General features: G+C 43.2%; 1 protein-coding gene across 1 annotated transcript in view; it reads left to right on the top strand.

Moving 5' to 3' along the window:
* Rcan2 (regulator of calcineurin 2) overlaps positions 1–25,522 on the top strand; it is a 213,269-nt gene that overhangs the window by 33,844 nt on the left and 153,903 nt on the right. The window lies entirely within an intron of this gene.

The following is a 25,522-nucleotide window of genomic DNA, read 5'->3' as shown; positions in this document are numbered from 1 at the left end:
TCAGGTTGCAGAGTCTGCCAATGGGATAGCTAGATGGTTCCAACCTTCCTGCATAGATGTGGATCCCAACTATAAATATTTACTATTAAACCATGTTGTAAGCCATTGGTATTTTTTAAGGCAAAATGCTTTTTTTTTTTTTTTGTAAACTAAAGTGTGTGACATTGTATGCCATGTGAACACTTTCTGATTGCCATTTGATAAATGCTGTCTTTCTATTTCTAAAGTCCAGAGCACAGCTAATTGGAAATTTAGTTTCTGAGTTTTATTGATTTTTATGATTGTTCTTAATGAGCCACAGAGAAAACCAATGTGTGTGTGTGGGGGGGAGGTATTTCATTTAAAGACACTGTGTAGCAAGATTGTTTTGGCCTTGAACAACTGAAACTGTAGACTGAAAATAGCCTGAAGTGCAGTGAATTAGCTGTGATTAGAAGCTTCAGGGCCATGATTACCAGGTTATTTAAAGCAAGAAAGGAGCACTGAAGAAATTGGGATTTTGCTCCTGGATTGGAAAGCAGATTACAAAACAGATTATCATTTGCCCTGGGTAAGTTATTTGCTGTGAAATACACTTGCTATGAACTATGAAATGAGGCTCTCCATGTTCTCCTTGTACCTTCCATTCATCCAAGTGTCACAGTAGAGAGGATTTTCCTTGGCGATCTAGTGGAGGCTTTTATTCTTTCATAACTGACTACTGACACTGGTTAGTTGAAACAATAGGTACCTAGGAAGGCACTGGTTTTTATTTTTACTTTTTTTTTTTTTTTTAAGTGCTACTATGTCCTGGAGAGATGTGAACAAATTCACCCTGGACAGGAAACTGATATGTCTCAAGTTAACAATTGCTTGTTGGTGGATGAGACTTATAGGATTATGAGTGAGGACACAAATGACTCAAAGGCAACTGCACTGAAAATGGTGTACCTGGGCGTGGGGACAGCTCGGGGAATCCAGGAGCCTGGAATATTGTGTGGCTGCAGGCAGCTTGATAGGGAGGAAGGTATCTCAGATCCACAGTAGTCCTCACGGCAGACTATCCTTGGGAAGGGAGAGACTTTCTACAACCTGTAAGTTTAAGGGATTTCCGGAAGTCTGTGTTGTTTATTTCCTGAGTGTCCACTGTCGCTCTTTAGAATTTTCTGAGTTTTTATGAGCATTCCTTTAGAATTTCCTGAGTCTTAAGGACCTTTCCTCCAGGTCCTAACATGGAGAATATAGGTGCACAAGTGCCATTCAAAACCAGCTGATTGGCTGAACTTAAATATTGAACCCTGGAGGATGAAGGCATGGGGATGGGCATTTATGTGCATACTAGATACATATTATGATATATTCATTCTCCTCTGTGGCTTGTTAGTATTTGGATACCAGCTGTCCCTCATAAGCCTGTGTGTTAAAAGCTTACTCCCAGATTGGTGAGGAAGAGGGTGCGGGACCTTTAAGAGGCAGGACATAGCAAGGGCTCTTTAGGTCATTGGGGGATTCCACCTCAAGTGGCACCCAGGTCTGTTGTAACCCAACCACAGGTGAGTGACTGCTCTGCCATGATGTGCTGCCTCAACCAAGGCTCAGTCATCTGGCTAATGGGTTGGGGGCTGAAATCTTCCAATCCTTTTCTCCTTGTAAGATGATCACTGCCCACTAGCAGGAAACTAACATGGATCGCCAGTGTTTCAATACTCTTTTTTAATTAAAATGTCTATTTTTATGTATGTATATGTGCCTCCTGGTCTACATATGTACCACATGCATGTAGGTAACCCAGGAGGCTGAAAGAGAGTATTAAATCCCTTGGTAATTGTAAGCCCCTGAGCAACCCAACATGCTTGGAACTGAACTCAAGTCTTCTGGAAGAACAGTGCTTGCTTAGTCATCTTGAGTTATCGCTCCAGCCCCCAGTTTTTCCATGATTTATATCTATATCTGTATCTGTAGCTATATCATCTACATCTATATCTATATCTATAATTTCACAAGGATATTATTTCCAGAGTCCAGATTTCATGGATCTGAGCCACAAAGTCTGATGTTGGACACCTTTTCTAAAGGATGGACCATTTGGGCATTCTTCTAGGGTGGAAGGTAATTTTAGACAGAGAAAAAAGAAACAGAAAGCATCATTTATCCCTGTGTTTGCCTGTGAGCAAGGCCTGATGGTGCTAATTGCTTTTGTAGTGTGTTGGAGAAGACATGGTTTTGCAGCCTGGGACTTCATCATTTCTAAGGTCCCTGTGGGTAGGTGCTAACACATGTGACTAATCACAACATGGTGCTTTCATTTGGCCATACTCTTATTTCCAAACCATGGTGTTTGGATATTGGTGTCTTTGATGTTAGCCTGCTTTTGCTGTTACTGTTAAGTATTAATTTTAAGTTTCCTAGCTATAGAAAAACCTCAAACTTCTGCTTCTTTTCATGAATGAGTCTTGCAACAGACTCTTCTCCATGCTCCCATGTGTCTGAGATGCTCTTTCTGTTCTTTTCAAGCTAAGTCAGGAAATACCGAATTGAATTATTTGTAGCATAGGTAACACTATCAGGCGTATTTGGTTTCTGCTTAAGTGTTCTCCTGTGCATATTTCTGCCATCCTTCTAAAATTCTCTGTTCTAACACTTGATGCACATTTTTAGCAGCTTTTTTAGGGCTCTGACATTCATTCGGATTTCCAGTCAGGCAGAATTCTGAAAGATCGTACTTTGATTTGATGCTTTGGCGATGAGTGAGAGCAGACTTCAGCATGGTTTGTTGTGGTCCAGATGGTTGTATTCTGTTTATATAACAGACAGGATAACCAGAACTGGAGGAAACCAGCATCCAAAACCAACAAATACAGATTGCTGTTTGCATAATACAGCCTGAAGTATAAATATTTTTGTGTGAAACCCATTTAGGACTGAACTCTTGAAAGCATCAACACTCGGAAGTTACTAGGGTTCATTTCCCTCTAGAGTGGTCCACCCTTGTTGGTCTGTCTGGATCTGAGTAGGCCATGGAGACTTGAGATAGGTAAATGTGGAAGGAGGAACCTCTTTGTTGCCACAGGCCTGCTGGACAGGACCTTGGCCTCTAAAGGAAAAGAACTGCTATGAAATATTTATCCAAACTCAATCGAGTAAGGAAAAGCCAGCAAGTCACTTCATAATGGCCTTCAAAACATATACATCTATTTAATAATGATAACAACATTCTCTTCAGCAACCATCCTGGAGTATGTTTCAAGGTACCAGGTGATTTTACAAATATTTCATAAACACTGAGCTTTTCTGCAGTCACCCATCCTAGGAGTGTGGGTTCGTTCTGTCTTTCTATTGTTGCAGAATATTTAACTTATGTAAAGGTGTGTTACATTGTTTATGTTGTGGACTATTACTTTAGCTATGTAAAGATGTGTTGCTTTTGTTTATGCTGCATTTGTTTAACTATGTAAACATGTGCTGCTGTTTCACCTCACCTGCCTAAGGTACCCGATTGGTCTAATAAAAAGCTGAATGGCCAACAGCAGCTCAGAAGTGGAGGGATAGGCTGTCCTAATGAGCAGAGAGAATAAGTAGGAGGACTCTAGACTCAGAAGAAGAAGAGTGAAGAAAGAAAGAGAGAGAGAGACACCCGGGATCAGTCAGGCAGCCATGAGCCAGCCAGACAAAGAATACAGAATGAATACAGAATGAATACAGAATGAATACAGAATGAATATAGAATGAAAAAAATGATAAACAATCCTGAGGCAAAACATAGATGGAAAGAAACGGGTTAAATTCAGTCGTAAGCGCTAGGGGGGTTAGCATGAGATAAGGCTGAGCATCCAGAATTAGTAAGAATTAGTAAGAAGGTCTTCATTTGGGACATGGTTGGTGGCCAAAAGAAAGCCTACTACATTCTACTCCTGGGCATGTGGTGGGATTCCATGGCCTTGAACTTACTGGGCTGTTTTGCCTGGTGTGTAAGCAGAATTGACTTTTGTCATTCCCACACCAAGCATTTAATTACTGATGTGGGCCTCTAATGAATGCCCTCTTCACTAGGCTGGGGAAAACTGGCACTGTGTTATCTGATGCCTGTTCACTTGGGTGTGAGAGTGGGAACAAGAGCTGCACAGAGAAGGGGTCTAGCCAACTTATAATGAACATAAAATGCAGCAAGACTAAACAAACACAACAAGGCTCCATTGAGAGGCTGCTGAGCCTGGGAGTTGTTGTAGGATACATGAGTCTATCTAGGTTGATAGCATCATTATCCTCATTGTCAGACAAAGACAGAGAGATGCAGTTTGCCATGATTTCACAGCTTGCAGTGACTGAGTCTGGATGAAGATCCAGGCTGCCATCTGCTAGAGTCCACACACTATGTTTACTAAGTAATACTGCCTGCCAGCACGATATGGGAGCTAGCGCTGGTGATACGATGAGGAACAAGATACACATAATCTCCTTGAATTTACACTCTGCTCAGAGGTATCAGTTCAAGATAAGCTAACAATTCGTAAGCTGTAATGACTGTGATGGTTCCAGATTCAAAGGGCATTTAATAGACTTTCAACTGTACTTATTGTCTCATGCATTTTTAATAAGAAGCATTTCCGTTTCTACCACTTATTACTTCAAATGGATTCTAGCTCCATGGGCATGAGCTTGAAGGCCTGCTGCCACATCTTTTCATTATAACTTAAACATTTTTAAATTATGTATGCAAATGTGTTTGGGGGATGGTGTACACATGTGTACACAGAAGAGGGAGCCAGATTCCCTGGAGCTGGGATTGTAGGCAGTTGTGAGCCACCTGATGGGGATGCTGCGAACTGAACTTGGGGTCATTCAAGAGCAATGCATGCTCCTAACCACTGAGCCGTCTCTCCAGTCTTCTCATGTTTCTGCCTCTCATAAAGAGAACACCTGAAGGCTCTCTGATGTATCTCTCCAGATACATCAAGAGTCACACAGTTTTCATTCCACTTCAGGGCTAGGAGCCAGTCCCTTCTTTTTGAGTCAACAGCGGTCTAGTCTGATATTACAGACACAATGAAGAACTTTCCAAGATTCAGCCTTATTTATTGCGATCTTCACTCCTGCTGGGAGTGGGGGGTGGGGGGAGGCAGCTTCCACTCTGGTGTGTAGGGCAGCATGGGAATGCATTGTTTTGTGTAGACATGTGGTCTATCATGCCCACTCTGCAGTTCTAGGCTATGGGAAAAATCCCCAAAACCTGGGGTGTGTTTTCATTTCTACCTCATTTTGAAACCAAGCTTCATTTGACCTAATTCATTTCAATATGAGCAGAACTGAGGCGAATCTCTTTCACTGTGAATATTTGTGTTTTCCTCTGCAGCAGCCTTGTTTGTAATTACAAGGGGCTGCCTTTACATAATACATAGCACTGTATTAAATGCCTACATCCCAAAATTTGAATCCCAGCACACCCGGGACCAAGGATTTCAGACAATTGATAGTAGAGCTGTTCCATATGAAGAGGAACCTATCAAGCTACAGAGGTGGTTGGTAGTTGAGAGAACTTGGTGCTCTTCCAGAGGACAGGAGTTCATTTCCCAGCACCCACACTGGGTACCTCACAACCTGTTGGGAGCACAAAAGTTCTTGCATTCACCAATAACTCTAGGGAAAGCAGGAATGTTAAACACACATGGTTGACTCTTCAAGAAAAAGATGTATAACTTATTTTCCACCCAGAATACTGGGACTAGAGGTTGCTAATCACCTACATGACCCCTATATTATCCATTGGGCCAGGCTGTCCACGACTCCTCCCAAGCTCCACAGCCAGGACTGGAATGTGGCTACTGGTCCAGATGACCCCTGTGTTATCTGTATGACCAAGGTGAAGCCAGATCCTCCCCTAGGCTTAGGATAATACAGCTAGCCTATCTCTAGAACCCATCTTCATGGAAGAAGTGCCCTGTACTTTTGAGAAGAGTTTCCATGTAATTATGCTTCACTGTGTATATGGACCTGTATACAGCAGGAAACCTTCCCGACATTGTACTGTGCTTACATGTGCCTACAATAAACCTCCCAGTGTCAGACTCTAGAACTGTGGTCCAACACTGGCTACTGCATCTTGCTGTACCTGATTTCCTTCTTCCCTCATGCAGATTGAAACTCAGCAGGCCCTGGTGTTTGCAGAGACATGTACAACTTCAAGGAATCTGACACCCTTTTCTGGCCTTTGCTGGCACCTGCGCATATGTGGCATACATACATACATGCACATATAAATAAAAAATCTATTTCTTAAAAATGGATTTGCCTCTTATACTCAAGAGCACAAAGGAACACACCGTGAGACTCTTAACTGCCCACACTGAGAAAGTCAATATACTTTTCCCATAAGATGCTCTGTGTCTATTTTTCATTTTGTTTTCAGAAAATATATTTTTAATTGTCAAATAAAAATTATAGACTTACTCTGTATTACATAATGTTTTGAAATATTTCTGCATGGTGAAATTGATAAATCAAGCAGATGGCATATGCATTTATATTTATTTAACTTTAAAAAGATGTCTTCGTGGAGCTAGAGAGGTGGGTGCACATCTTAGAGCATGTATTGCTCTTCCAGAAGACCAGAGTTTGATTTCTAGCATTTGGCGACTCACAACCACCTATAACCCCAGGTCCAGGGAATCCAATGCCTATCATCTCTGTGGGTACCCACACACACCTGCCATACATTTATACAGATACATACACATATAATTAAAAATAAATCTTAAAGATCTACCTTCTTAATTACATTCAAAATACAGTGCATTGTTATTAATTACAGTTACCACAGGCCATGCCAGATCTCTTAGATTTATTCCTTCTTTTGGCAGAAAATTTTATACCTTTTAATTAACGGTCCCCTCCCTGCAGTCCCTGGTAACCACCATTCCATTCTCTGCCTCTGAGTTCAGCTTTGCACATTCCACATGTGTGTGACCTCATGATGTCTTTGTAATTTTACTGAACATGATCTTCAGGTTCATATTGCTACAAACGACTGGACTTCCTTATTTTAGGGTTAAACATTATTGAATTTTGTATGTATCTATATATTATCACAGTTTCTTTTTGCATTCCTTAGCTGATGGACACAAATTGATCCCATAGCTTGGTTTCTACAAATGATGTTACACTAACCATGAGAGTATATGTATCTCTTTGACATATTGCTATCACATAGTTTAGATATATACTTAGTAGTAGGATTTCTGGATCAAATAGTAGTTCCATTGTTATTATTTTTCATGCACATGTGTGTTATATGTGTACAAATGTTCATGTGTGTGTATACATATGTACACGTGTGCTTATTTGTGTGTGGAGGCTTCAGGTTGACGTCACTTATCTCCATCCCTTTCTCTATTCCTATTTATTGAGGCTGAGTCTCTTGCTGAACCTTGAGCTGAAACATTTGGGTAGTCTAGACAGCCTACTTGCCCCAGGTGATCTTACTCCTGAGCACTGAGTACAGGCAGGTTGCTATATCCACCTAGCTTTTATTTGGATGATAGAGATACATACTCTGGATCTCATGCTTACAGGAAAAACTCTTTATCACCTGAACCATTTTCCAAGAACCACCTCCCCCATTTTGCATAACCTCCATACTGCTTGCCATAATGGGCACTATGGTTTTGATATAAGATATTCATACTAAGCAGTTCGTACGTTGACGTCCTGGTCTTCAGCTGTTGTGTGTTGTGTGTTGATTGGCCCATGAGTCACGATGCTATGTCCTAATCAGTGGATAAATGTGTGGAGGTGGGGCTTAGGTGAAGGAAGTAGGCAACTAGAGTGAAGCATACCCTTGGATCTAGTTCGTGAGAATGAAGCATGCCCTTGGATCTAGTTCGTGTCCTGTGTTCCTTTCCCTCAAAAGGTCTTTATTTCCTTAGGTTGATTTTTCTCAGCTATTTGTCACAGCAGTAAGAAGTCTAGCTGAAACAGTGGCTGTATAAAAACAATGGCTCTACAAATTTACCTTTCTGTAATAATGTGCAAAAGTTCCTTCTCAAGGCCTCACCCTCCCTGGGGAGCAGAAAGGGGATGGAAGGGGTAGAGACAGTGGAGGAGGGGAGGGTGAGGGAACTGGGATTAACATGTGAAACAGGCTTGTTTCAAATTTAAATAAAAAATATTATCATGAAAATGTTCCTTCTTATATACTCTCTAGCAATGGCCATGATTTGGCTTTTCTCTTTTGAGACAATGCCTCACTATATAGCTCAAGCTAGTCTTGAACTCATAATCCTTCTGTTTCAGGCCTTGAGAGCACAGGGATTAATTATATGTGCCACCATGCCTGGATGTTTTCTGTTTTTGATAATAGTCATTCTAAAAGGTGATCTCTTTGTGGCTTTAATTTTCTCTTCCCTGAGATGTCACAGTTTATCTCTCTTCAAGATTTGTATATGTTCCCTTTATATAGCAGGTAATACAATTGCTTATATTTTCTGGCGTGATCGACTCATTTTTCAGTACTTATTGGCCTTCTTTGTTTCCTTTTATGGTATTTACGTCAAATCTATTTGTTGAATTTTTTTTCCTGAATTCTTTTGAATTTCATTGAACTTCCTTTAAAAATACTTACTCTGAATTCTTCGTCAGGCAGTTCATATAGTTCCATTTCTTTTGGTTCAGTTACTGATGCTTTACTTCATTCCTGGAATAGTGTCATGATATTTTTCCTCCATTTTTCTTGGCCTTGTGGTCATCTGTGCATTTCAAGAAGTTGAGACTTACTCCAGTCTTTATCTGAGGAAGTCTTTACAAGTTAGCCCACCTAGATTCTAAATAGCTTTCCTGCCACAGTCAGTCAGCTGGTTAGTGAAGATGGTATTTGGGGTATGGCCTGGGTCTCTGGGGTAGGTGTGTGGATTGAGGCTCTGGGAAGAGCTTAGAGGCTGACTGGGTCTTCAGGCCCCAACTGACTGATGAAATGGGATTGGTGCCTGGGCTCATGGGGTTGTGACTACAGTAAGAATTCCCAGGAGGAGCTGGCCTGGAGCTAGGGTGTGTTTGGAGCTGGTGTCATTTGACGGCCCTGAAGCTTTGGCCATCGGGTGGCTGGCCTGACTGAAGTCTACTTAACTTGGCTTGAACCTGTGTCTGTTGGACATTAAGGACACTGAAATCAGCGCAGACCCAAAGCAACTCTCATGGTAAGACAGGTTTGGAACATGTATCTGAAAGGCTAGTTCTTGAATCTATGATTACGAGGGCTTGTTTGGAGTCTGGTCTTATGGAATGGCTTGGTTCACAGGCCCAGAGGGGTGGTGGTAAAGCCTTGGTTTGGAGAGACCAACTCGACAGTGGAGTCTACTGTAGCAGGCCCAGGCCCTGAGTCTGTGTGTTTAGACTGAGGGTTTGAGTGTTGCGGAGCTTGGAGCCACAGGAGCAAGCCTAGAACCTGTAGCTATAGGAACTGATCCAGATGCTTGGTGTGAGGGTACCAGCCTGATGACAAAAGGGGCACTTGCAAACAGCTGTTTATGTAACCTATGTTTATAAAGTGTTTAAAATTTCTAGATGAGGCTGACTCATTAAGGCAGCTGAGTAAAATCTAGGAGTATCTTCAACACATGGGTTTGCTAAAAATTCCTCCAGAAGAAGAACAAGGTATGCACAGGACACAATGGGAGCTAAAGTCTGTGATTTAGAAGATTCTAGAAAACATAATAGAGGAGGCTTAAGTCTGGGAGAAGAACTCGCAGTAAGCATGTATGGCAAATCGTTAAGATCATAATTTACTGTGACTTGAGTACACCTGGAAAATGGTGACGGGAAGCATAGAGGCTGGAGTAACAGCCAAGTGCCATCTACAAAACCTGAAGCAAATGGTAGTTAAACTTCAAGGGATACTTAAGGACTTTCATTTTTCAGCCTTGTATTTTTTTTTTAAAAGTGGGTAAGAGTGACATTTATTTACAGCGGTTTGTTATTTTTGAGACCATTTAAACTGTGACAGGACAGTGGGTGGCTTTGTCCTCAGCACGGAATCTTATTTTCTTTCACCTCTGGATGGTGCTTAGGAATCATAATGAGTCACCGCTAATCACCCAGGGACACCTGCCAGACAGAGAGGCCCAGTGTGGGGCAGATTTGAAAGCTGCTGCAGGACCCTTCCTACAACCTTAACCTTTCTTGAACTGACTAGAATATTCCAGAGACATATTTAGTATCTTGCTTCTCTGTGGTACTGAGTGACCCCCTGAAGTCCGACAGCTAGTAGCAATCTACTTAGAATGTCCCATGGATGATGGTGGTAGTGGAAAGAACTAAACCTGATGCCAACAGAGTTGAGGACACTGTTGTTGTGCCAAAAAGGGCATGCTGGAAAATGGCCACTGTGTTCCATTAACTTGTGGTGATGTTAAAGGACTTGGAATCCTTGCCCCTATACTGTCACACTGCTTTCTTTGCTTGTTTCTTAAAATGACAGTATTTTTGGTCTTCTATGGTTTATCTAAGATATACTCCAAAGCCTATTCTGTGAATTCTTAAGAGGCACATGTATGGGCTGAAGTAATCGAGGATACACTTCCTGGGGCAAGGAAGGTGATTTGGTAAAGGTGAATCCTGTCCTCTAGGTTATGTGTCTGCTGCCCTGAGCCGAGTACAGCATGAGTTAGCAAGCAGAGGGGGTACACTTGATTTCATTCTCTACTTTTCGGTGGTCAAGACATTCTGAGAGACACGCAAGAGACAGAATGGGTGAATTGTTCAGCATTCAGTTTCTGGAAGACCCACAGATTTGAAGATAACTTCTTGAGTTGCATCACCATACAGAATTGTTTTAGAAGAGCTGGTGTCTGAAACAGAGCCCAGGGAAAGGTAGAACTTGGCTGTTTTTATTGTCCTTGATCTTAGCAGGTGAAGATGGCGGGGCTCCTTTTGTCTCTCTTGGGTTTCTTCTTTCTGGTCTCCACTTTGTGCTTCTGGAAGCCCTGACCCCATCCAGAGATTATCGAAGAAAGTCAAGAACTTTAACTAAGGGGTATAGCACTCTGCTGAGCAGGCTGAAGCAGGAGGATTGCCATGAGTTCCAGAGCATCTTAGGATGCATATGAGACCCTGTCTCAACGTACCCCACGACAAATACACAGAAAGAAAAAAAAAAAAAACGCAAGAGGTAGCCATCATGCAGGCCTGCTATTTAGCAGAGTGGACAGATGGTTATGATGTAAATGGGCTGAGTGCCAAGCCTCTTACTGCCATATGGTCTGTGCTGTGACAGACAAGTATGCATGTGAGCTTGTGAGTGTGCATGCCACAGTGTGCACATGCAGGTCAGAGGACAACTTGTGGGAGCTGATTCTCTCCTTCCCCACTGTGGATTGCTAGGTATCAAACTCAGGTTTGGCATCATTAGGCTTGGCAGCAGGCACCATTATCTGCTGAGCTATCTCGACAGTCCCTGAAAAAGGATATATACAGAGAGTGTCCTGCCATACAGGATACTCTATGTCTTTGGTCCAGTGAGAAGGTCCAGGATCAGAGAACCTTGGGAAAGCCAACCACTGTCCTAAGTCATGGTTTTCTAGATAGGATGTGGGCCTCATTGGAGGGAGAAAAGCCAAGGATGGGGCGTTGGATCATGTCTACTTTTCATGGTCAACTTACTATCTCTGAATCCTTAGTTCTCTTTTTTCATAAAAACTGGGGTTGAAAGACTTCTCTATAGGTGGCTGGGCAGATAGATGGCTCAGCCGGTCAAGCACTTTCTGTGTAAATACAAGACCCTGAGATCAGATCCCCAGAAGCCACACAGAGAGATGGTTATGGCAACTCATGCCTGTAACCTCAGGGGTATGGGATACAGGTTAGAGGGGTGGGAGTGAGGGCTGAGGGCTGGGGGGGGGGAACACAAAAGTAGGGAAGCCCCAGCCTAGCTGAATCAGAGCTCCAGGTTTCATGAGAGATCCTGCCTCAAAAAAGAAAGGGAGAGTGAGAAACGTTTGGCCTCCAATGCAACCTTCCCCACCTCTCTATGGCCTTGCAGTGTGACTGAAGTGACTGGATGGGACAAAGAGTGTAGCAATGAACTCTTTTGATAAATGTTAGTGTCCTTGCCCATTCTTCATTCTCCTGACCACACAGATCTCTGTGGCCCTTGGTTTTTTTGGTTTAAGCCAGGAAGGAATTTTCTAAAAGTGTAGATATTTTTCCAGAAACATGCAAAGCCAGCAGGCCCTTTGTAGCATCATCAGGAAGTTGAGCATTTATGTGAGAGCCATGGGCTCTAAGGGCTTTTACCTTCAGTTGCTGCCACATGCAACTGTTCCCACATTTGTGGGAGGGTGCGCTTGTCCACTGTTCTCCACATAAAGGTCATGTGGTGTGTTGATTCTATTGTTAACTTTATATGTGTTACTGTTTTGCCCGCATTTTGTATGCCATGTGCATGCCTGTCAGATCCTCTAGAACTGGGGTCACAGTTCGTTATGAGCCATCATGTGGGTACAGTTGGTCATGAGCCATCATGTGGGGGACCTGGGTCTCCACAAGTACGACAAGTGCTCTTAACTGCCGAGGCATCTCTCTCCAGCCAAGTGTGATGTTTCCTTACAGAAACGAGTGCCAAGGAATCGCTGTTCATTTCAAAGAACTGGCGTTTTTCTCACTGGAAGGATTGTGTAACTCACATGTTTCCTTTTATCAACCGGCTTCCAGGAAGTTCCAATTAGGAATTGGTAGTCACCGCAATGGTATTTATTCTGACTGGTTCTGGGGTTTTATTCCTGTTGGTTAGTCTAATTACCTGCTCCTCGGATGTAAAATATTTAAAGAGTTGATTCGTAGCACTTTCATCATATGTGTTTGTATGAGTATTTCCAAAGTCATCTTGCAACATGCAAAACATCATTAGGGATAGAGTTTTATGGTGGTTTAAATGCCACTGTTGAATAGAGGGAAAAAAAAATTGACCTGAGTTAGTAGGTAACATAGTTTTAGAATAACAAATGTTCTTTTGCTGTAACTTGTTCAGAAGAATAATTTCATACATCTTCATGGAAAAAAAAAAACTTTGTCAGAATCAGTGGTATATCTTCAACATATGTGCATTTGGTGATCCCAGCACCTTGAATCATGTTACTGCAACCTTACATATGGCTCAAATCTGATGAGTATTGCATTCGTGGTTTGTGGGAAATTTATCATGGGTAAACATGTGAAGATATGCGGTTTGCCCCCTCAATAGCTCTCTTCATTTGGAACCCTAGTAATCTCAGGTCAAAGGATCCTAACGGAGAGCTGCAGCTCCGGTGTGTGAGGATAGGCTCAGCTTGGTTTCTTCCCTGGCTTTGTATTTTGTCCAGTTACAAATAAGTGTCCTAAGGGCGCCAGGGAGAGGGCATTGTGGGTAACTTGTCATGTAAGCATGGGGCTGAGTTTGCATCCCCATCACCAGTGTTAACATTGAGGGTGGCCATGTACCTGTAACCCCAGAGCTATGGGAGAAGTGGGCAGGGCTGGGATTCTTGAAATGTATTGGCTGCCAGTCTAGTTCCACATTCACTGAGAGACCTATTTTATGGAATAAGGTAGAGAATAATAGGACAAGACACTGTATTGTTCTTCTCTGGCCTTCATACCCTTATGTGTGTCTGTAAAATACACACACACACACACACACACACACACACACACACACACACACTCATGCACCACATACCATGTGTCTGCTTTCCAGGCTTTACAGAAGTTATATAATAGAAAGGGAGTTTACCTCCTCAACTGACCACTTTAGATATTTAAGAGATGTGCCCTGTTTGTCACACAGACAGCTAACTGGCATCAACGCCACTACTTACAGAGTCTGGCACGTGATTCCACGGAGGGAGTGAAAGTGGGCACCTTTGTGGTTTATTAACCCCGTTCTTCCCAGCTTCTTGTTGACAACTGAACTCTCAGCCCTGTGGAGGTTGGCTTTTGCCACCGCTATCTGAGCTGGCCCTAAGTGAGTACTCGTTGTCATGGCCTGATTCTCTGAGGCTGTGATTAAACACAGACCAAACCACCATGGGAAGAAAAGGGTTTATTTCAGGTTATAGCTTACAGTGACTCTCCGAAGGAAGCTAGGGCAGGCATTCAAGACAGGGACCAGGAAGCAGGAGCTTATGGAAAGGCCATGAGGAAACTCTGCTTTCTGTTTTCACACATGGCTTGCTCAGCCTGCTTTCTTGTACAACCCACAGTGGGCTGGGCATACCCATATCAATAATTAATCAGGAAAATGTCCCATAGACGTGTCTATATTGATCTGATGGAGGTATTTTATCAATTGATGTCCCCTCCTTCCAGATGGCCCTACCTTGTGTCAGGTTAACAAACTAACCAGCACACTCATCTTACTCTCCTATGATCCCTTTCAAAGACTGTATTTTCTTTGATGTCTCCAGTAGCAAGGGCACATTGCTTACAGTGTTTTGAGTGGCCTTAAGCTTCTGTTGATAGGCTAGAAATCCGAATGTGTAGAAATAAGCAATATATTTGGAGTTAAGTCTGGTGACTTGAGTAGGTGGCCAGCCTGAGCAAAATAATTTTTCTTGAAAAGAAACAAAAGTTTGTGGGAAACCTGAATTGAGCATCAGCTATGGGATAACAGGAATGATTTCCCTTTTGAAGTCTAGGGACTAACTTTTGGGAATTCCAGCAATGCACAAGGAAAGCGTTGCCGAGGCAAGGTCACCTTCCTGAAGAAGAAACAGCTGTGCATGTAATGCCTCCGGTGTTACCTCAGACAAAGAGCGTTTGCTAAAATAACGTTTGTTATGCTTTCCCCATGAGGCATGCATCCAGTCTGGGCCTTCTGAGCCATTTCTTGCTGGGCAGAACAAGCCCCAAGAACAAATATGTGACCCCCATGGCCTCCGGATGTTCCTGGAACTGAGTACCTTCTACAATTGTCTAGAATCTTTTAACAGTTCAAAGGGCTTCCCTAATTGAGATCCTGCTTTTTAACCAACTGGCAGCCTTTGGAGAGATGAGAATAAATGTCTATTCATACCAAATAGGGTTGAGTGCTGGGCATCAGATCAAAGAAATGATTCCAACCAAGTCTGCCATACCAAAAAAAAAAAAAAAAAAAAAAAAAAAAAAAGAATGTATTAAGATCACCTACAGGAACATGGCTGACTCAAAGGCAGCAGAATAACCAGGAGGCCCACCTCAGTAGGAGAGACAGCTCATAAAAGTGTCACCCCTACAACTGTTGCCTGACTTGCCCTCCACTTCCACCTCAGGTCTACTGGAGAGTCCTCTCTCACCCAGCAATTCTTTATTGCTTGTATCCCCTTGGGGAGGGGCCTGGTGAATCTTGTAGCTTAGTGAGCTTCCTGTGCTTGGCTGGTTTCCTTGAGCTTCCAGAGTCTCTTTCCTGTGCCCTTGAGGAAAAGTTTCAACTCAGAGGAAGTAGATGGGCACCAAATCTACCCTTATGGTATACAATATCCTAAGCTGTACTTAGGAGGCATCCCAAGACATCCTAAAGTATTCAGGGTAGGTACCCAGGGAAGGACAGTGATGGACATATACTACTGTGCTAGCTAGTTTTAATGTCAACTTGACATAACCAAGAGTGACCTAGAAGAGCATTAATAAGGAATTATCCAGATCAGGTTGACAAGTGGGTCCGTCTGAGGGGGATTGTCTTATTGTTAGATAATGTAGGAAGCCAGTCCACTGTGGGTGACACCATTCCCTGGTTTGAGCTCTGGGATGTGCAGGAGTAGAGAAATCCAGCTTGGCACAGTATTGGAAGCAAACAAGCAAGGATGCTCATATTCGCTCTTTGCTCTTTACTGTGGATGGGATGCAATTAAATGTCTGCCTTCCTGCCTTGGTTTCCTCATGCCTTGTCATTCCACGGTCCTTACTATGTCATGGCAGGAGAGCATCCCAAACTGTGGCTGCTGCTCTTGCTACTGTGCTGGAGACATCGGCTATACTTTTGTTCCTTGTTGTTTAGGGCTGTCCTCAGGGCAGAACAACCGTCTTCTTCATAAGTCCAACTATTTGCTTGCAAAAAGTTCATCATAGATCAAAGCTGGGCTGGAAGGAGGGGCATTCAGGGTCAACAGCTATTCAAACCATGTCTCCCAGGCACTTGTATGCAATTCTGCCCTAATTGCCTTTGGTGTTAGGGGGAGTGTTAGAGTATATAAGCTAGGAAGATTAGGGAGGAGAACTCTGTCAATGTGGCTATGGAGACACCTTGATCTGTTCCTGCTGAAGGCTTCCTAGTATGGCTGCTTTGGGGTCATCCATGTGCCTTCCAGTAATCTCTCTGTAAGGAAGCCAAATATACTCATCAGTTCCAGGGTAAACCTTGATGATACCTTGGTTTGTCACTGAGACACTAGGAAATGGAGGGTAAGCATTGCCTAGTCTATCCCTGGAAGAAAATTCTGTCAACACTTACCTTAAGCAGTGTCATGCAAGTGGATCGCAATCTCCAAATGGCCCTGTCTGATGAGTGAGCTATGCTAGCTGTGGCGGAACACATGAGACCTCCCAGGCCCTCATTTGTAATCAACATCATCATCCTTCCTCCCAGCCCCTGCTCTAAGGAGGATGAATGATGAGCAAGGGTGTCAGAGGCCTGCGACTGCCTTTGACTTTGAGTATCTCCAACTTCTCAACAGCTGGAGCAAAAAGCACAGAGACAGGCAGGCATTGCATGGGTGGCACATTGTGTCAGTGACCCACAAGCCCTCGTCCTCTCCCTCAGCTGTGATGTTTTGCTCCCCTCAAAAGGTGAGCTGAGAGCTGGCTTATTTTAAACCTGCAACCTGTGAGGAGAAAGGGTGTTCATTGACAACATCACGTCACTGAAGCCTAGGTGTTGAGTCATCAGTATTTTTAGGCAGTGCCATGGTTTTTTTGGTTGTTCTAAGAATAGCCTCCATGCCTGGACTTCACTGAAAGTCACCTCGGTAAGGATCCTGTCACCACTCTGCAATCGGAACAGATTGCCTTCTCCAGTCCCAGAGCCAGCCCTCTACAGAATTTCTCCTTTTTGGGATTTCTGTGGTCAAGAGGATGCTTTATCAGGGGCTGCCTGTTAACAGTGATCGGACCACTGCCACTTGTACTGATTGCTATGAACAGCATGAACGACGGCTTGTCACAAGAGCGGAGGTCCTGAGTTTGGTTCCCAGCACCCACACCAGGTAGCCCACAACTGCCTGTATCCAAATCCAAATCCCAGGCTGCCTGCAATGTGAGCTCCCAAGGAATTCAACGTCTTTGACCTCCACAGGCGCCCACATTCACGTGCATAAGCTCACTCATATATACGTAATGGAAACCTACAACCCACACCTCCAGAGAAGCTAGGAAACAAGGAGGACCCTAAGAGAGAGACACACGTGGACCTCCAGAGGAGGAGACATGAACAAAAGCTCCTGAGCAAATTGGGATTGCAGGAGGGGAGGGGGGGAGGAAGGTAAGGAAAAAGAGAAGGGGGAAAGAAGAAGGAGGGAGGAGGACATGAGGGATCGGGAAGGCTGAGTCTGGGGAAGAATAGAGGAGAGGAAGAAAAGAGATACCACAATAGAGGGGGCCATTATAGGTTTGAAGAGAAGTCAGGCACTAGGGAAATGTCCAAGACCTACAAGGACGACACCAACTAACAATCTAAGCAATAGTGGAGAGGCTACCTTAAATGCCCTTCCTTATAATGAGATTGATGACTACTTTAAATGCCGTCCTAGACCCTTCATCCAGTAACTGATGGAAGCAGAAGCAGGCACACACAGCTAAGCACTGAGCCAAACTCCTTGAATCCAGTGGTACAGAGGGAGGAGGGATGAGCAAAGGGGTAATGCTAGAGAAACCGACAGAGACAGCTGACCTGACTAATTGGGAGCACAGGGACCCCAGTCCTAAAGCTGCGGAACCAGAGGACAGAACCAAGCTCTCTGAATGTGGGTGGCAGTTAAGAGGTCTGGGACCTCTGACACAGTGGAACCATTATTTATCCTTAGTGCACAAATGGACTTTGGGAGCCCATTCCCCATGGAGGGCTACTGTCTCAGCCTAATACATGAGGACCTAGGCCCTCCCCCAAATGACTTGACAGACTTTGATGATCCCCCATGGGAGGCCTTACCTTCCCTGGGGAGCAGATAGGGAGGGTGGGATGGGGGAATGGGGGGGCCATGGGAGAATGGGAGGGAGAGGGAACTAGGATTGATATGTAAAATAAGATCATTTCTAAATTAATTAAGTAAAATGAATTAATAAAATAAAAATAAAATAAACTTTAAATAAATAAATAAATAAATGTGAAGATCTCTCCCTTTTGAGAGTTCCTGACTGCATTCCAAGCCCACTTGGTGTTAGGAACTTGACTTAGGGACATAACTCAGTTTGCAAACTCATCAAGACGTGTCTGCAGGCCATGTTTTAAATGACTCTAGATCCCTCACATTGGGAGCATGAGCTGGAGGGTGATGCTGTTGGATTTTAGGCAAGATAACTAATAAAAGCCCAAATAAAAGACATTATAAGCGGTTAAACTAAGTAAGCATATAGACTATAAATTAAACCATGCTGGAATCTGACAGAGCAATAAAACTGAAGATCCATCCAGCCTAGAAATGAAACTCCGTGGCTCTGTGTGACGCTAGTTTTCCTGATGCCTATTCAGTGCACTCCTTAAATGTGATCAATGTATTTTATATGACACTTGAGAGCTCTGAGGAGTCCTAATGATTTGTGAGGACAGCCAAGTGCTTATCCAGCCAAGGCAGCTGCTTGGAACAAAATAAGACAGTTGTTTGATATTATATTGGACTGTCCCTTTTATGTCTTGTGGTGACAGAAGAGTCATCATATGACTTACTCAGAGTGGCTAGAAGGATGAGAGCATGCTGGCAAGACACGGTAGCATTTTGAGTCACCTGTGCCCTGGAATGGTTGATTCTACTTTTAGCTATTGAATTTTAAAGAAAGGTTTATTTATCTTTTTCCTAATTGCATGTATGTACATGTCAATGGGTTGGTATGTGTATGTAAGTACAGGTACCTGCAGAGGATATGAAAGGACATCAGATCCCCTGGAGCTGGAGTTACAGGTGGTTGTAAGCTGCCAAACCTGCTTGCTAAGAACTAAAGTTGGGTCCTCTGCAAGAGTAGTACCCAGTCCTAACCACTGAAAAACCTCTCCAGCCTTTGCATCAACTTTTGACAAGAGCTCAATCCTTCCTCCAGGAGTCTCTAGAGAAAAGGTGTTGCATAGTCATTAAGGGAGGGGGCTCTAACATATATGAGTTTAAGTTCAGAACTAAATTCTACTTCTCACTCACTGTGTAGCCACAGGCAGTTTATTTAACTTCTCCAAATCTTAGTTGCTGCTTATATAAAATAACATCAAACAGAATTGACCTCTATGAACTGAAAACGAATCCCCACATATTCCCACATATTTAAAGATCCTAGAAGGCTGATTAACTACTGTGTGTGTGTGTGTGTGTGTGTGTGTGTGTGTGTGTGTGTGTGTAAGAGAGAGAGAGAAAGAGAGACAGAGAGACTGAGAAACAGGCAGGCAGGCAGGCAGACAGTGACAGAGATGGTGGGGAGTTGGGATCTTGTAGGTCCAGAGTCAAATGATGTAAAGCTATCCTTATTCCACCTAATAGCCACTTATTGCTACCTCTGTGTTTGACCTAGTGTCCTCATGACTATCAGGTATATTCTCTTGACCTATACTAACAGACCACCAGCTTCTACCAACCCCAAGGCATCCCAGACTTCCCTGCTTGCTCTAACCCACCTACCAGATGTTTCCAACCAATGGATATGAAACATGTCTTGATTTGGGAGCCTTTTTATTCTGTAACTATAAAGCCTTCATGAAACTGTTATGCTATAGCAGAGTATTTTTATGTGTATGCAGTATGCATATATGAGAGGAGCACACATATGTAATTGTACATACATGCAGGCCAGTGTTTAACATAACTTGTTTTCCTGGATTGCCCTCCACCATATATATTAACACAGGATTTTATGGCGGATCAACTATAATAAACAGCCCAAACAAGTGGCATTATGGGCTGCTAAACTAAATATGTATATAAATTATGAATTAAACCATGTTGTAACTTGATGACAGAGCAATGAGACTGAAGATCCAGCCAGCACAGAAATGGAATTCTGTGGCACAGGGCGTGAGGCTGCTTTTCCTATTGCCTACTTAATGCGTGCCCCAAATGTGATGACTCTTGACATATGTTTGTAAGGAACTCAGAGCTCACTGATGCTTTGACTCAACTAGTCTGGATCTTCAACTTGTCCAGGAATTCTCTTTCTCTCTTGCTGCCTTCTGAGTACTGGAATTACAAGTGGGCTGCCATACTCACCCAACATGTCCGTGGGTGCTGGATCTGTGAGCCAGTCCTCATGCTTATCCTGTAAGCAAGTACGTCCCACTGTATCAACTCCCCAGCCTCACCATGATTTTTATTTAGCTCCAGAATCTGTCTTATTCCCTTTCATGTGAGACATCAGTATTTACACCAATACTTCATAGGGTTATTGTCAGATATGCTAATACAACCTGGGTATCCTGAGCATAGCGACCATGTGTTGGCAAGCAGTGATGCTAACTACTCCCAGTAGTCTGATTTTGTACCTTGCAACATGGGACACCCCATGGACCCTTTGCTTTCCTCATCTAGAGTTTTACATAACTTACTGGAATATGCTGTTTTGGTAGATTCCCATGGTATGTCTCCCTACCTTCAGAAAGAACCATCTAGATTGAGATGAAGGAGGTGGTAAACCAGATGTCTGTTTTTGAAATCTGAATGCTATACAAGGACCAACCTAGAGGAAACCTATTTGCTCTATCTTGTCAGTGTTTGGGGACAGAGGTACAGCTCCCACTGCCACCCCCAACGGATAGAAATTTAGGGACCTTAACTTGGACCCAATCAGGATTCCTGGCTTCCTCCCTCATTGAACCATGCAGGACTAACTGGTATGGTAAGACAGACCTGGAAGTGTTATTGAAGATGCTTTAACATAAGCTTATGCATGAGAGTTAGGAGACAAAGAGGTGCTCTGAAGAAAGTCAGGCACACCCAAGGGTGGCTCTGGGCTCCCCTAGGAGATGCAGCTCATCTTTTTCACAGTAGTTACATATTTGGGTGGAGCTTGATACTTCCTTATTGGTGGTTCTGGGGGCACGTGCTAGGATTACCAAGGACCAGGCCAATGTCTTGCCCACATGATACATGAGGGTCAGTCATCTTTACTGTAATCATTTTATTTGAGATTCTCAGGTAATATCTGGGGAAAGGAACAACGCACTAGTCATATACATTCAGGCCTTAAGCTTCTGTTACGTTGATTTTAACACAGGATATCTATGAAAGTATTAAGTTTGTGCTGGCAGTCTTGACAGAAAATGTTGTTAACTGTGCTAGAATTTCTGCTTAGCAGCTGGCGAGAGGCTCTGGTGAGACTCAGGAGAACAAGCACTTTTGTCTCTAATATCTCTATGATATTTTTTTGCCTTTTTATTCTGCCTTGTACTCAGAGAATGTATCAAACAGCTACATATTTCCTCACTGCACTGAAACAGTGACAGTCCTGTGTCCTTGTTCTCTGGCCTTCACCAGAAGTCATTTTCCTTTATGTCCAATGTACAGTTTAGAAGATGAACTTCAGGGGCCAGAGGCAGGCTTGGTGTTCAAGAATGTGGGAGATAAACAAAGAATAATCTTGATTTTGCAGAAAGGAACTCATTAATGATGCAAAAGTAGGTTGGCAAGGCAATTTCTTTTTGTAAAAACCAATGTACAAAACCTGAACTGGCCTAGCAATCACACCAGGGCAGGAAGTTCATTTGATTTTGTCCCTAACACAGGTAGTGTCCGTCTTTTCCCCATTGGATGAGATCAGATCTCATAGTCTTTTGCAACTGGCCGGTGTTAAAAAAGAAAAAGTGGCATAAAGCAATGAAGGAAATCATCCTGAATTAGCCTTCCCAAGCCATTGAGTTCTGGAATTGTAGAAACAAAAGTCCCACCAGGTAGGAGAGATTTTAAAAATTAATATAATATAAATTTATAAGTTGGTAGATTTATGGAATATTGGCCCTTGAAAGGCAAGCTGTGTTTCATAGAAAAGAAACAAACGAACATTTTTTCACACTTGCTCTTCTTTCAGAGAACCTGGATTTGGTCCCAGCAACCACATCTGGTCAGGGTGCAACTGCTCATAACTCCATATTTAGGGGATCCAAAACCCTCTTTGGTCTCTGTGGGTACTGCATGCTTGTGTGCATGTGGGTGCACACGCATGCACGCACACACAGGTGTTCGTTTAAAGATGAGCTTCGGTCATTTGGCATTGTGTGTATCTTCTTCACTCAGGATCTGTTTTTCCTGTGAATCTCTGCCACCATTAGAACTCCTTCTTTGACGTTTTCTTCCTATTCCATTCTACTTATGTTTGTATCAGTTCTAGGAGAAAACTGCGTTGGTTAACCAAACCTTCACTGTGGACAGTTCAGGACATTTGAATTTTAATATCAGAAAACACAGATCTAAATTCAAGAGGCTTTTCTTTGCTGGTGTCTCATCCTTGCCAGTGGCAAACTCAGTATGTGTTCCTTGTGACTGGCCCTTTAAATGGGTCCTCTGATGGCACAAATGTCATCTACATTGGAAAGGGAAGGCAGATGAAAGCAGAGTCTCTGAAAACCTGATGAGCATTTTTCATGTTTATTAAGTCCTTAAGAGTTCTGCATAAAGGCTCCTTTACTGAGCCCAAACACTTGCCACCACCTAACACTCCCCCTCACCACCCCCCCAGGAGCATAGTGGTATAAGCAGCTCAGCCAAAGAGGTGTGTGTAAAGCAACTTTTCTCTGGAAGGAAAACATTGTAAAGAAGATTTGCATGGGAACCATAACTCAAATACTTTTAATGTTTCAGATGACTAAAGATGGATTTTAAGAAATTGTTCTTTTTGGAGGGAGGGAAGATAGAGGGAGGGAGGGAGGGAGAGAGAGAGAGAGAGAGAGAGAGAGAGAGAGAGAGAGAGAGAGAGAGAGAGAGAGAGAGAGAGAGAGAGAGAGAGCAGGAGTTTGGGTGCCCATTCTTTTCTCCTACCCTGTTGTGGATCCCAGGGATTGAACTCAGGACACTTGGGAGCAAGTACCTTTACCCACTGAACTCAATCTCCGGTCTATAAAATCACTGTCTAGAGAATCCTAGGTAGTCAGTGTGGACAGGATGTGAGCAAATCCAGTGGATGGTAACCTTTTCAAATCTCCTTTGGCACAGGGTGTTATTTGTTTTACTAATTATCGCTTAGCACAAGGCGTGAGAATATTCTGATCTATTAATGTATAAAAATGTCATCATTAATAAACAATGCATTGGGACATTGCTGTCAGGAACAGACTTAATATGGGAAGCCTGGAACCTCTCGAGGTATGCTGCAGCTCATACTCTGGAACCCTGGTGTTAGATTTCAGGGTGGTGGGTGTGGAGTCCTTCTCATGCTCTATGGGATGCTTAGCTTGTATGGGGCCCTCCCTCCCCCTGCCCTATAGGATGTTGAGTACCATCCCTGTCCTCCATGCTCAGATGCCGTGGTGATTCTGCTTCTACTTATAATAACCAGAGATGTCCCCAGACATTGTCAGAGTCTATAGCCTCACTGATAATTAAGAGGAGTACCCTGGGTGTTTCTTTCTTCCTAATCCAGGTTGTCATCTTACTGGCTATGTTACTGAACTTAGGGATCACAGTATGTGCCCCAAGCCAGGCCCAATTACCCACCCTCATTAAGTCAAGTTCATGATTCAGATTAATAGAGGAAAACGGAAAGGGTGGTTCAACATGGCCACGCTGGGTCAAGCAAATCCCTCGAGTCTGTCTTTGGGGCCTGGAAGTCAAAGTTGGAATAGAGAACCAAGACTATGCATGGCAAGGCAGTCCAGTCAGGTGGGGTCTCCTTGTGTGGGCTTGAATCTGACAGGGAGTTAGGCCTGTGCAGAACCCCCTCCTGAAGACACGTTTCCTCCATGGCTGGCCTGGTGCCCTTCCTTCTCCAGCATGAGACTCCCAGGGACGTTCCCATTTATTTGGGGACCATTGTTTCAACAGTCTGATATCCAGACTGAGAGACACTAGTGTCCCTTTAGGATGTCTTTATTTCTGCCATGCTGGTTGCTGTTGGGAATCTCAGCAGGGGTCACAGGAGCATCACGGAAGGAATTCATCCTTTGGTGTGCATTTGAGAGACTGAGAGTATGTGTGTGTATTGGGGGAGGGTATCCATGTGATTACTGATGGAGAGCAGATGTCAGTCTTAGTATTCTTCCTCAGGCGCTCTGACTTTATCTTTTGAAAATGTATCTCTTACTGAGGGGACTCTCTAATTAGGTTAGGCTGGCCCGACAGATAGCTTCAGAAATCTGCCTGTCTTGACCTCCGTGGTTTTGGGATTGCATGCGCATACTACTGCAAACTGGGAGAGACTGTGATTGAGATTTTTATTGGTCTAAGCTTACACTGAACACTTAGTCGATTTTGTTGCTATTTTGTGTCCCAGGAAGAACAGTCACCATGCAGGGATGTTCTGTGAGCAAGGCCCGAGCGAGGGAGGCTGTGCTGGGTCCCCTGCACACATGCATGCTGGGAAGCTGAGGGAAATTTCGGAATGCTAAAGATGAACCAGTGGGCATAAAAGAACCACGTGGAAGTTCTAGATTAGCCTTTCATAAACAGCCAGTGTTATCAGGGCTGTTTTATGGTTACACCTAGTATGTGATGATGTGGCCTCTTGCTAGCTCAGCCACCATGAGCAGCGTCATGGAAGCTAGCCATCAAAGTACTGATACCAGAGGATTGAATTAGTCACCTGCCACCATCTCTGCCACACACTCTGGGCATGAGGCATGCTGGGTTTAGGACAAAGTAAGTTTTGTTCTGAATTTGTTTTCTGAATTAGTGGTCCATGTACCTATGTGAAAGGTACCCCAGCATTTCAGGGACGGAGAACAAGGAGTCCTTGGATCTCGTTTCCCAGCCAACCTTGCTCAGTGAATAAGTTGGTCTGTCTACCTACTCTACCTACCTACCTACCTACCTACCTACCTACATATCTATCTATGTACATATATATCTATATACACATATAGATATAATACTAAAGACACACGATATTGACCTCTGACCTCCACATTCATGCATACAGGAACATGTATATATGTCAAATAGACACATATATGTATACACATATATTAAAAAAAGATCCAGGATAATTTTGTTTAAAAATATTATAATAATAATTAATAATTCCTGTTCTCAGATTTATAGAGATCAGTTGTGGTGAGTACTGATTGCACAGAATGACATATCTACCTACCTATCATGTATCTACGTATCTAGGTGTATATGTTTACATATATATATATATTACATATATACATATCTTTTATCCATATACCCATCTATGTATCATCTATCTATCATCTATGTCTCTATGTCTC

This window comes from Phodopus roborovskii, unplaced genomic scaffold, assembly GCF_943737965.1.
Source record: "Phodopus roborovskii unplaced genomic scaffold, PHOROB, whole genome shotgun sequence".
Taxonomy (NCBI): Eukaryota; Metazoa; Chordata; class Mammalia; order Rodentia; family Cricetidae; genus Phodopus; species Phodopus roborovskii.
The sequence above is the reverse complement of the archived record's forward strand: the minus strand, read 5'-3'. Positions and strand labels throughout refer to the sequence as shown.